The sequence below is a fragment of the Myotis brandtii genome, unplaced genomic scaffold, assembly GCF_000412655.1.
Source record: "Myotis brandtii unplaced genomic scaffold, ASM41265v1 scaffold160, whole genome shotgun sequence".
NCBI classification, from domain to species: domain Eukaryota; kingdom Metazoa; phylum Chordata; class Mammalia; order Chiroptera; family Vespertilionidae; genus Myotis; species Myotis brandtii.
This window is the reverse complement of record NW_005355833.1, coordinates 1947945-1960980: the sequence shown is the minus strand read 5'-3', so window position 1 is coordinate 1960980 and position 13036 is coordinate 1947945.

Here is a 13036-nt window from a genome sequence, read left to right as displayed (position 1 = left end):
ACCATAACTGCTTTTAGTTAAAGTTTAATTTCAGACCATCCTTTGTGGTTACTTTAGGTCTCTGAGTCTGCAAGACTGCTATGCTAACCTGAGTTTGTCAGGTTAGCATGTGGCCCCTTTCGTCCACAGATCAATAGGACTTTCAGCCCATGTCCGTTGTGTTTTTGGACAATCTTGTAATTAACTTCTGGGACATCGATACTGGGCCCAATGGTGAGGAGGAGGGGCCATGTGTTCAATATCTTGTGACAAATTTATTCTCTGCCTGCATTGGTCATCACAGGCAGAGTTTCCAATTCCAGACCAGGGGGAACCTAAGGGTTTTCTAGAATGAGATCCATGGAGGGTTGTCCTTTATTTTCTCACTGTACAAGCCCCATCTTGGGCTCATTCACTCCCAAGTCACCACTGTACCTCTGGGCTGCTCTTAAGGCCTCAACACTTTTTTCAACTGAACTGACATTTTTTCCTGAAAACACTTGTCTGCTCTCCCTGGTGTTCCCTCTGGCATCATCTAAACCAGTGGTTCTCAAACTTGGCTGCACATTAGAATCACCTGGGAATCTTTTTAAAATCCTGATTCCTGGGCCTCATCCTCCGGAAATTTCTGTTTCTTTGTTATGGGGTGGGGCCACAACATTAGTAACAAAGAAACAGAATTTCCGGAGGATGAGGCCCAGAAATCAGGATTTTAAAAAGATTCCCAGGTGATTCTAATGTTCAGCCAAGATGGAGAACCACTGATCTAAACCAAATCTCATCCCTTTACTTATCTAAAGATATGGCCCTGTCTCCCAGAGACTCCCTTTTCTCAGGATGAAGATCCCAGGTCCTTTAACTTTCCTGGATAATGGCTCTGCGTCTCCTAGCTCCACAAGAGGCTTCTCTGTACCCACTGTTCATTTGCTCAGCTCCCTTATATTGGTCAGGAATCTTGGTAACTGGTGATAGAAATCCAATTCAAATCAAAGTAAGACTAGTAAACAAACAATGGGGGAAGAGTTGAGAATGTATTGGCTCAGGAAGCTGAATATTCCAGGAAATGGATCTTTGCCTTCAGGCACTGCTGGATCCAAGAACTCAAACAGTGTTATTAGGTCTTAGTTTCAATGCAAACAGATGCCCTCAATCATTCTTATCCTCAGCTGCATGGGCTTCACTGTCTTATCTTTTTATCCCCCAGAGTGCTCAGCACAGTGGGAGCTAAAAATTGCTTGCTGAATGGACAAATCCAGCTCAGAGAAGAAGGCCAGCTCTATGCAAAAAAGGAAATTACCCCAACAGGAGGCAAGCCACTTCACAAATATTTATTGAATGTTTACTCTGTGCCTAGGCATGCCCTAGATCACGGCTGGGGAACCTTTTTTCTGCCAACGGCCATTTGGATATTTATATCTTCTCAGGCCATACAAAATTATCAATTTAAAAATTAGCCTGCTTTATTTGGTCAAACATTTAACTAACTCACCCCTAATGCCTTGGCAGAGCCAGACCAAATGATTTCACGGCCTTATACAGCCCTCGGGCCAGACGTTCCTCACCCCTGGCTCTATATTGTGGACAAAAAGGGGTTGCTATAATAACTCATGAATTGCTAACTGGGAAGGTCATGGTGGGTAGTCACACCCAAGGTCTATAACTTTTTTAGTAAAGGTTTTTAAACAAGCCTAGCTCTAGCAGGTTGCTCAGTGGTTAGAGCGTCGGCTGGCCCTCAGATTGAAGGGTCACTGCTTTGATTCCAATCAAAGGCACATACCTGGAGGCGGGGAGAGAGAGAGAGAGAGAGAGAGAGAGAGAGAGAGAGAGAACCATCCATTGGCTGCCTCCCACCAGGGATCTAGCCCAAAACCCAGGCATGTGCCCTAACCAGAATCGAACTGTGATCTCCTGGTTCAAAGGTACACTCAACCACTGAGCCACACTGACCAGGCTCCCACCCCCACCTCTATTTTAAATGTCAAACATGTAAAAGGGAAAGTAGGATAATGCATACCACCTGGATTTAAAAATTATTAACATTTTGCCATATTTGCTTCATCATTTTTTATTTTTATTTTTTGCTGAGTTTTGAAAGCAAGTTTTCAGACATCAGGACATTTCATCATAATTAAATATGCATCTCTAAAAAATAAAGATTTCCTACCATAACCATGATACCAAGCTCATTACTAAAAAAATGAATGGTAATTTCATCTCTCTATTTGAATTTTGCCAATTGTTCCAAAATGTCTTTTTGTAATTGGTTTAACTCAGAATCACGCATTGCAATCTTTAGTATGTCTCCTAAATATTTTATTTATTTTTTCAATTATTTTTTATTGATTTCAGAGAGCAAGGGAGAGAGAGAAACATCAATGATGAGAGAGAATCATTGATTGGCTGCCTCCTGCACATCCTCTACTGGGGATCAAGCCTGCAACCCAAGCATGTGCCCTTGACCAGAGTCAAACCTGGGACCCTTTAATCCACAGGCCAACTCTCTATCCACTGAGCCAAACCTGCTAGGGGCCTAAATATTTTAAATCTAGGGCAGTCTCTCATTTCATTTCTTGCTCCCCTTTTTATCATGCTTTGACTATCAGAGAGGTTAGTGCAGTGTCCTATGAAATGTCCATCTTCTGGGATTGTGACTTACATGTTTAAAGCATCCCTTTTCCTTGTATGTGGGTAATAGACTGTAAAGGGCCAAGAATGGAAGTCAAGAGACCAATTAGAGGACATTGTAATGTCGACGTAAGGAGCGTCCAAACATGTAGAGAATTTTTATGTTTATTTTGGCCAAACTGATGACATATGCCAGAGAACAAGATCTCAAATACTTCAGAGAATAACAATTTTGCAGCTTCTTTTTTGCATTTGAAATTAAGAGGGAATTTAAGGAAAATTATATAAGGATGGGAGAAAGTAAAGCAGGGATTGGATTACTGGGTAGTTAAAATTATGTGCCTCTTAGGAAATCGTTAAGGCTTATTTCTAAGGTGTGTTAACCTAAATGCATAGAAACAATAGATAGGGCTTGCTTAAGGAAAAAATATACCTTTTATTAAAACGTTATATGCTTGGGAGAACACAGATGGCGGCGTAAGTAAACACTGGTACTCGCCATCTCCCACAACCACTCAAAATTACAACTAAAATACAGAATAACTATCATTCAGAACTACCTGAAAGCTGGCTGAATGGAAGTCCTACAACTAGAGAAGTAAAGAAGAAAGTACTGCCGGTCAGCATGGCTCAGTGGTTGAGCATCAGCCTATGTACCAGGAGGTCACGGTTCAATTCCTGGTCAGGGCACATGCCCGGGTGGGCTCAGTTCCAGTGGGGAGCATGTAGGAGACAGCCAATTGGTGATTCTCTCTCATCATTGATGTTTCTCTCTCTCTCTCCCTCTTCCTTCCTCTCTAAAATCAATAAAAATATCTTTTAAAAAAAGAATTAAGACAAAATAGAAAAACTAAGGGATCAATCCAAGAGACCTAAAAGCCAATGAATTAGAGTTTCAGAAAGAAAGAGCAGAGAAAACAGAGGGGAGGAAATTATGAAAGAAATATTACAAAGAAATTTCTCAGAACTGAAGGACATGAATGTCCAAACTGAAAGGATCTACTGAGTGCTTGGCACAATGACTAGAAATTGGACCTTGCCAAGGCACATCATGTTGAAATTTTAGAACATTGGGAATAAAGAGAAGTATATAAAAACTTCTGGAGAAGAAGTTCTCAGGCCGGTGTTTCTCAGTGGTTGAGCGTCGACCTATGAACCAGGTCAAGGTTTGATTCCCTGTAAGGGCACATGCCTGGGTTGCAGGCTTAATCCCCAGGAGAAGGTGTAGGAGCTGATTCCCTGTAAGGGCACATGCCTGGGTTGCAGGCTTAATCCCCAGGAGAAGGCATGTAGGAGCTGATCGATGTTTCTCTCTCATCAGTGTTTCTATCTATCTCTTTTCCTTCCTCTTGCTCTAAAATCAATAAAGATATTTTTAAAAAATATTGAGAAAAAATAGATTTTCAATCTAGAATTCTACACCCTGCAAAACTATCATTGAAGAATAATAGTAGATTAAAGATATTTTCAGATATACAAAATTTCAAAATGTTATGTCCCATATATTTTTTCATGTAAGTTACTAGAATATATGCTCCAGCAAAATAAGGAAGGAAGTCAGAAAGGAAGAGATGGGATCTGGGAAAAAGTGACCTAACATGAAAAAGAGACCAAGTGGATTTCTTCCTTTCTAGGAGAAAGGAAGTCTTAGGATAAGAGCTGAGCTAAAGCCCGGGACTCCCTGAGCTTGTGCTCAGTACCCAATCCGCATTGAAGCAGGAGGCTGGGAGGGCTCTAGGAGAAGTTCCAGTAAAACAATGGCATTAAAAGGAAACAACAAAAAAGATGCACTATCTGTTTAACCTTGTAGAAAATTGTCTTAGAGAGGCTGTTGAAAGGCAAAGGCAAAGGAAAAAAGAATGAGATCGTTATCAACTCCAAATAAAAACAAAAGCTGTAAGAGAAAGAAGATGTCACATGGTATACTTCCTGACTAAGCAGAGAACAGTATTTACTCAGTCATAATAATGCAAACATTGAATTTGATTTAGCTGATAATATAACCCTACTAGATAACTTAGGAGGACAAACAACTGCAGAGAGGGGGGCTGTTTAAGAAAGGTGATTTATTTTCTACATAATAGAAAATTAATGGGAATGCCTAAAATTGCAAATTAAGAAAATTAAGAAGTAGGAATTTAAACAATTAGAGCAGGTGTCAACAAACTATATCCTATAGGCTAAATCCAATTTTGTAAATACATCTACTTTTGTAATAAATTTATAGTGGGACAGGGCTACTCCTACTCATTTATGTATTATCTATGGCAGTTTTATTTTTTAATATGTTTTTGTTGATTTTAGAGAGAGGAAGGGAGAGGGATAGAGAAACATCAATCAGCTGCCTCCTGCACAACCCCTACTAGGGATGGAGCCTCTAATCCGGGGATGAAGCCTGTAACCCAGGTATGTGCCCTGACCAGGAATCAAACCACTGACCTCTTGGTTCTTGGGTTGATGCTCAACCACTGAGCCATGCCGGCTGGGCTTACCTGTGGCTGTTTTCTAGCTACAAACTGAGTTGAGTAATTGCAAGAAAGACTGTGTGGCCCACAAAGCTGAAAATATTTACTGTGTGGCCCTTTACAGAAAAATGTTACCCTTTTACAGAAAAAGTAAACCCCTGATTTAGAATAATGGAGATAAATATATGAAGAAGAAGCCAAAAGGGTTACTACTTCTGGAAAAATTTAAAATTGTTGTTTTTAAGGACTTGTCCCGATGCCCCTGAAGGGACACAGAGGCAGGCGCTGGGCTGACATCAGGGTTCATGCCTGAGCCTTGCCCTGCTGTCTCCTGCTCTTTGCCAGCTGTCCACCATCCCATCTAAATGGGGCGGAGTGAGTCAGAGCTGCCTGGCCAGAGTTGCACAGGAATTGGACACAGGACTGAGGATATCAGACTTGGGAGGAACTACCCTGGGCCAGCCTCCTGCCTTAAGCCGTTATTCAGTATTGTCAATATTACCAAGGAGTGGCAATATAATATCACAGTGGTTTAAGTGTCTATGAGCTCTAATGTTAGACTGCTTAGCTTCATAAACGTCAGGCTGTCCCTCTAATTAGCCTGGGCAAGTTAATTTCTCTGTGCCTCAGTTTTGTCATTGATAAATGGGGCCAATAATGCTTCCTTATAGGGTTGTGGTGAGCTTAATTTGTTTTGTTTTGTTTTGTTTTTTATTTCAATTTGCTCAGATAAAGAAAAACATTCTGAATATTTGTATTCACAGGAATTATTTCAGTTAACTTTTATTTCATATTCATTACTTCCTACTAATTGGAACTGTAACTTATCTATTCTCTGTGTGTGTTGTATGCCATTGAGTCAGCTCTGACTCCTGGTGACCCTATAAGTGAATTACGTCCACAATGTCCTGTCCACGACAGCTCTTGTAGACTCATGCATATACTAGTAGCTTCTTTCATCTCATATTTGGTCTTCCTTTTTTTCCAGGTGCCTCTACTTTTCCCAGCACTTCTTTTACAGATTCTACCAAATATTAAATATTGGGTTTGGGAGATTAGGATCCCATTTAACAAAAGGAGAGCCGGGAGAAACTTCTGTGGCGTATACATTACAATAACACTGGGGAAATTGCAGTTGGTTTACTCTATCATCTATTTGTGTGTGTGTGTGTGTGTGTGTGTGTGTGTGTCTGGCTTGTTGTTGTTGTTGTTTTCTTTTTTGTAATGTATCTTTAGTCCAGCAGCATGGCTCACTGGTTGAGCATCGACCCATGAAACTGGAGGTCATTGTTTGATTCCCAGTCAGGGCACATGCCCGGGTTGCGGGCTCAATCCCCAGTGTGGGGTATGCAGGAGGTGGCCAGCCAATGATTTCCTCTCATTATTAATGTTTCTATCTCTCTCTCTTCCTTCCTCTCTGAAATAAAAAATATATATATATTTAAAAAATAAAATAAATAAAAAATTTTCAGACCATGTGACTGCATTAACAAAAAACAAATGGATTAAATAAATGAGATTAATAATGCCTTTTCATAGTGGAGATCAAGTAACAAAACAGAAGTGAAAGTCTTTTCTACACTAAAGTGATATCTAGATGTAAATGATTGTTACTAATAATCATGGTGCTTTTTAGTCAAAGCACTTTTTTAAAAATTCTTTATTGTTTAAAGTATTACATGTCTCCTTTCCCCCCGCATTGACCTCTCCCCAGCCATTCCCATCCCCCAGCATCAAAGCAAACTTTGCTCAGGAGTTTTGGAACAACGTGTAGGACAGGACATAGGTTACAGGACATTCATTAGCCAGGACCTCCTCTTTGAAGATAGACTAGGTTTCCTCGGTCTCAGGTGAAGCCATCTTGGAATGCAGTGGAAATTTCCACCTTGGCACCTTGCAAATGAAAGGTCCCCTCCCCCAAAACTGGCTCTCCCAAGCCCAACACTTAGCATCCAGGCCCCCAGCTGGACAACTCTTCTGGAAAACATGATTAAGGCTGCAAAAGCTGGGGGTTTTATTGGGGATGACAGTGAGGGCCACAGTTTGTTTTTCAAGGGAGGGAACCAAGTCCCAGAAATAGCTGAGCCCGAGCTGGCAGGCGGCTGGCAAAGAGCAGGAGGCCCCAGGGCAACGCTCCCAGGCCATGTTGACTTTGGACGGGCTGCCTGAGCATTGTAAACAATTGCAGAAATGATTTCCTACCCTGGCAAATGTCTTGTTTGGACAAGGGGTCCCCTGCCCCCACTTCTTTAAAAGGCAGTTTTATCATTTGTTTGCAAAAATGCTCAATCCCCTCTTTCTTTTCTGTTCTCTCTGTGGCTCTGGTCTCCTCCAGAGCCAGATGAAAAATCTTTGTGTTTCTTTAATGTTAACCAAACCCCCACTCCTTTCTTAAACTGTTCCAGGTCTGTTGGACAAATACTACCCAGCAACAGGACTTACAAGGGTCTGTTAAGAATTTTTTAGACTGAAGTCTTTAGCCAGAGTAACTTAAAAAAAATTTTTTTTTCTCTCTCCTTGTTTATTACAGTTTAAGCTCTTAGCACAATAAAATCTGCACATAAGGGTTGGGAAAGCAATAAAAATGCAGCTCATAATGTCTTGGAACCAGCTAACGCTCCATCTAGACACTGAGGTAACAGATTTGGTCTCACCCACCCTCCCAGGGTGTCAGACTGGGGAATAAAATGGGTTTTCTATAAGGAAGAAAGCACAAGACAGAGCTGTGAGCTTTGTTGGGCTGCCGGTGAGGGTGGGGCTGCCTGGGCTGGACGATGGGCTGCACATTCTGAAAATCGGCCAGAATCTCGAGCAATGCAGAGAGAAGGAATACTCTGTTCTTGACCACCCAGGGACAAGGGCAACCGCAGACCAGATGAGGAGCAAGATATACTAACCTATGTCCTGGCCTGTCACCTAGCTTCAAAAGGGAGAAGAAAGGAGGGAGCAGAGGGAGAGGTAGGAGTGAGGGAGGGCCGAAGAGAAAGGGGACAGGAGGCAAGGGGCACAGGGAGGAAGGGGGGGCAGAGGCTGCGACAGTCATAGTCCCGGCTGGAAACAGAAGCCCCTCAAGCTGAGTAACAGGAGAGCCTGAAGCAGGGACTATTGACAAGGTGTGCAAGAGTTGAGGGGAGCCAGGAAGAGGTGGTGGGTGCTGTACCCCAGAGCTAGTAACAGCAGGGAAGCTGTTCCCAGCCCCAGGCAGAAAGGGGCCTCCTCCAAAGACATCACACAAGAAGTAACATTCTTGCCATTCATTCTGTCACCAAGAAACCAATCACTCTGTTTGAAAACATAATAAAAACCACCAAAAGATAAATCCAGATTAAGAACTTACATAGGAAGAAATTAAGGTATAAAAAGACTGGTGGTAAGCATTACATCTATTATAATTAACCATATATAACTGCAATGATTATGTTTACCAGGAAAATAATACAATTGTTATACTTATTTTGAAAAACAAACCTACAAAATTTTGTTGTTGTTGACCATTGTTGTTGACAGTAGGTTATAGGGGCAAAAACCAAAATCATCGTTAAAACAGGAGATGGGCCCTAGTCAGTTTGGTTCAGTGGATAGAGCACTGGCCTGTGGACTGAAGGGTCCCAGGTTCGATTCCGGTCAGAGGCACATGCCTGGGTTGTGGCCTTGATCCCCAGTGCAACCTACAAAATTTTGTTGTTGTTGACCATTGTTGTTGACAGTAGGTTATAGGGGCAAAAACCAAAATCATCGTTAAAACAGGAGATGGGCCCTAGTCAGTTTGGTTCAGTGGATAGAGCACTGGCCTGTGGACTGAAGGGTCCCAGGTTCGATTCCGGTCAGAGGCACATGCCTGGGTTGTGGCCTCAATCCCCAGTGCGGGGCATGTAGGAGGCAGCCCATCGATGATTCTCTCTCTTCACTGATGTTTCTCTCTCTCTTTCCCTCTCCCTTCTCTCTGAAATCAATAAAAAAAGAAAATAAATAAAAATAAGAAAAAGCAAAAATACTTTTAAAAAAAAGGAGGTGGGAGAGAATAGAAGGTAAAGAGATCGATGTTTGTTTGTTTTTATTATGATAAAATATACATAACAAAAGTAACCATTTTAACTGTTTTAAATGTACAATTTCATATCATTGTTGCACAATTATCACCATTATTCATCTCCAGAACCTTTTCATCTTCCCATCTGAAACTCTGTCCCCATTATATACTAACTCCCCATTCCCTCTTCCCCAGTCCCTGGCAACCGCCACTCTACCTTCTGTCTCCGTGTATTTGACTGCTTTAGGAATCTCATGTAAGAGGAATCATACAGTATTGTCCTTTTGTGACTGGCTTCTTTCATTTAGCATAATGTCTTCAAGGTTTATCCATGTTGTATCAAGTGTCAGAATTTCTTTTATTTTTGAGGCTGAGTAATAATCAAATCCCACATTTTGTTTATCCATTTCTCTGTTGATGGATGTTTGGGCTGCTTCCACCTTTTGGCTACTTGTGAATAATGCTGCAGTGAACATAGATGTATAAATATCTGCTTTTACTTCTTCTGGATATGTACCCAGAAGTGGGATTGCTGGGTCATATGGTAATTCTTTAATTTTTTGAAGAATTGCCAGACCATTTTCCACAGCAGCTGCAAGGAAGATTGTTTTAAAATCACCAATGTCCATATTTTCCTTAAGAGGGAGTAAATTATACTGTTTCTTTCCCAAAGATGATAAATTGAGAAATATTGATTAAACATATTGATATTACAAAGATAACCACCAGTAGAACTAAAAAGTCTGAATACCTTCCCAACTTGCCAGAAGGCAATAAACAAAAACAGACCACACAGAAGCATAAAAGCAGAGAACACAAAATATGACAGTAGACTAACCCTATCTGATATATGGATGAATAAAATGAATATAAACTCACTTTTAGAAAATAAAATAAAAACCAGTTATATGTTACCAACAAGAAATATACCTAAAACAAAAGAACCCAGAAAGGTTGAAATTAATGGAGGAACAAACATGTTGCAGGCAAATACAAACGAAAAAATAGGCAAAAGTTTTGCTAATAATAACAAGCTGAATTCAAGCTGTTAAAGGACAGAAACAAAGCACACAGGCCCAAAATGGCATTGCTTATGCAAAATACCCATTATACCAAAACTAGATTTTATATCTAATCTAATTGCAATTTCAACCCCTTCCAAAAACATAATTTTAATCAAACAGTATGGAATTTTCTGGTCAAGCAGCAGTAAGGTTATCTGTCACGTGAACCCTCTCCATCTCCCATAAAAAGAAGAGGCAATCTAATCATGAAAATGCTTCCCCTTCTCTTTCCCCAAAGAAAAGATTCCCTAGCCCAACATAATCCTTCCTTTTCTTTCCCTAATATCTTCCTTGCCCAACCCTTCCTTCTTCCTAGAAAAGCCTTCCATTTTGTACGACTCCTTGGCGTGCCCTTGGACTTGCTAGATGGGATGCTGCCGGGTTCACAAATTGCTTCATAAAGCCAATTAGATCTTCAGATTTACTCAGTTGAATTTTATTTTATTTAAAAAAATTTTAATATACATTTTATTGATTTTTTACAGAGAGGAAGGGAGAGGGATAGAGAGTTAGAAACATCGATGAGAGAGAAGCATCGATTAGCTGCCTCCTACACACCCACCACTGGGGATGTGCCTGCAACCAAGGTACCTGCCCTTGACCGGAATCGAACCTGGGACCCTTTAGTCCCCAGCCCGACACTATCCAGTGAGCCAAACCGGCTAGGGCTGAATTTTATTTTTTAACAAAGCTAATAAACATTATAATAAATAATAGCATTGTTATATTTAAAGTGAACATATAAAAATGCTAAGGAGTAATTTACAGATTGCAATGCTGAAATAAATTAAGAAATAAAATTGTAGCCCAGCCGGCGTGGCTCAGTGGTTGACTGTCGACCCATAAACCAGGAGGTTCGATTCCCATTCCCGGTCAGGGCACATGCCCAGGTTTTGGGCTCAATCCCCAGTGGGGTGGGGGTGGAGGGTGTGCAGGAGGCAGCCAATCCATCATTCTCTCTCATCATTGATGTCTCTTTCTCTCTCTCTCCCTCTCTGAAATCAATAAAAACATATTTTTAAAAAAGAAATAAAATTGTAATAAGGTGCTTTAACTCACCTCTCTCAGACCTTGACAAATCAGAGAGAGAGAAAATCAGTTATGATTCTGAGATTTTAAATAATATACCAGTATTTAATGACATTGATAATAGGTAGCTAACTAGCTAGTTAGACAGATAAATAGAATACATATATCCTGAATATAGAGACTATATCTTTTTTTAATATATATTTTTATTATTGATGTCAGAGAGGAAGGGAGAGGGAAAGAGAAACATCAATGATGAAAGAGAATCATCAATTGGCTGCCTCCTGTACGCCCTCTACTGGGGACTGAGCCCGCAACCCGGGATTGATCTCCTGGTTCATAGGTCAATGTTCAACCACTGAGCCATGCCAGCTGGGTGAGACTATTTCTTATTTGCAAGCCCCCATGAGACATTTACAAAATTTGAAAGTACAGTAGTCCACAAAGAAAATTATGTATAAAAAATAGAAATAGAAACAGTTCTATTCTCTGACTACAATGCACTGACAATGAATACTAGTAGTAAAAAAAGAACAAAAATTTAAAAGTCTCCTAAATGCCTTCTGTGTCAAAGAGGAAATTAAAACAGAAACTTTAGGATATGTAGAAAACAAAACACCACATATAAAGATCTATGACCTTGAAAAAATTCTAAGTGTTAGATGACAGACACAAAAGGCCATATATTGTATGATTCCATTTGTATGAAATATCCAGAATAGACAAATCCATAGAGACATAAGGCAGATTAGTGGTTGTCAGGGGCCGGAGGGGTAGAGAATGGGGGAATGACTGTTTAATAGATCCGAGGTTTCCTTCTGAGGTGCTGAAGATGTTCTGGAACCAGATAGTGGTAATGATTGTATAACAATGCCACTAAACTGTACACTTCAAAATGGTTTAAATGATAAAGTTATTTTAATGTGTATTTAACCACAGTGTAAAAGAAAAGAAAATATCTATGAAAAGAGCTTTTTACGTGTTTGTCAGTGGTAGCCTGGATAATGCAGACCAAACTGAGGACAATTAGAAAATCGGGACAGTATATGACAAACATCTGATTGGAGGATTGAAGACCTAACAAGGCAATAAAAAAGTAGAGGCCAACATCAGAAAGAGGGAGTCTAGAGAAGTAAGCTCACTCTTTAGTGCTGCCTTTCCCCAGGGGCTATTTGATGAGTCCAGAAGAGGCAACTGAGAGGCTGAGAAGCCGAGCAGAGTATTTGCCAGCCTTTTGGGGATAGGAATAAAAACTGGAGTCTGTTCTGATTCCAACTGGTACTGATACCATTCGGATGCTAACCACCCTTTGTTAGTATCAAACTGCACAGGTTTAAGGGCACAGTCAGTTCCCAACAAGACTGTTCTCACTTCAGACACCAGCCACACATTGGGGGTCTGCAGGCCACCAGCTCTTCTGACCAACTGGCTACAAATTCGAGATTTCCCATGAGTCACTCTGGTTCAACATTTTATTAGAATGACTCACAAAACTCAAGAAAGCACTATATATTTAAAATTTTTTATTTTTCAATTATAGTTTACATTCAATATTATTTTGAATTAGTTTCAGGCATACAACATAGTGGTTAGACAATCATATGCTTTCCGAAGTGTTCCCCCTGATATTTCCAGTACCCACCTGGCATCATACTTAATTATTACAATACTAGAGGCCTGGTGCCTGGCCTGTGGGATCGGGCGGAAACTGGCTCTCTGATTACCATAGTAGAGGCCTGGTGCCTGGCCTGTGGGATCGGGCGGAAACTGGCTCTCTGACATCCCCTGAGGGGTCCCAGATTGCGAGAGGGTGCAGGCCAGGCTGAAGGAGCCCACCGGTGCAC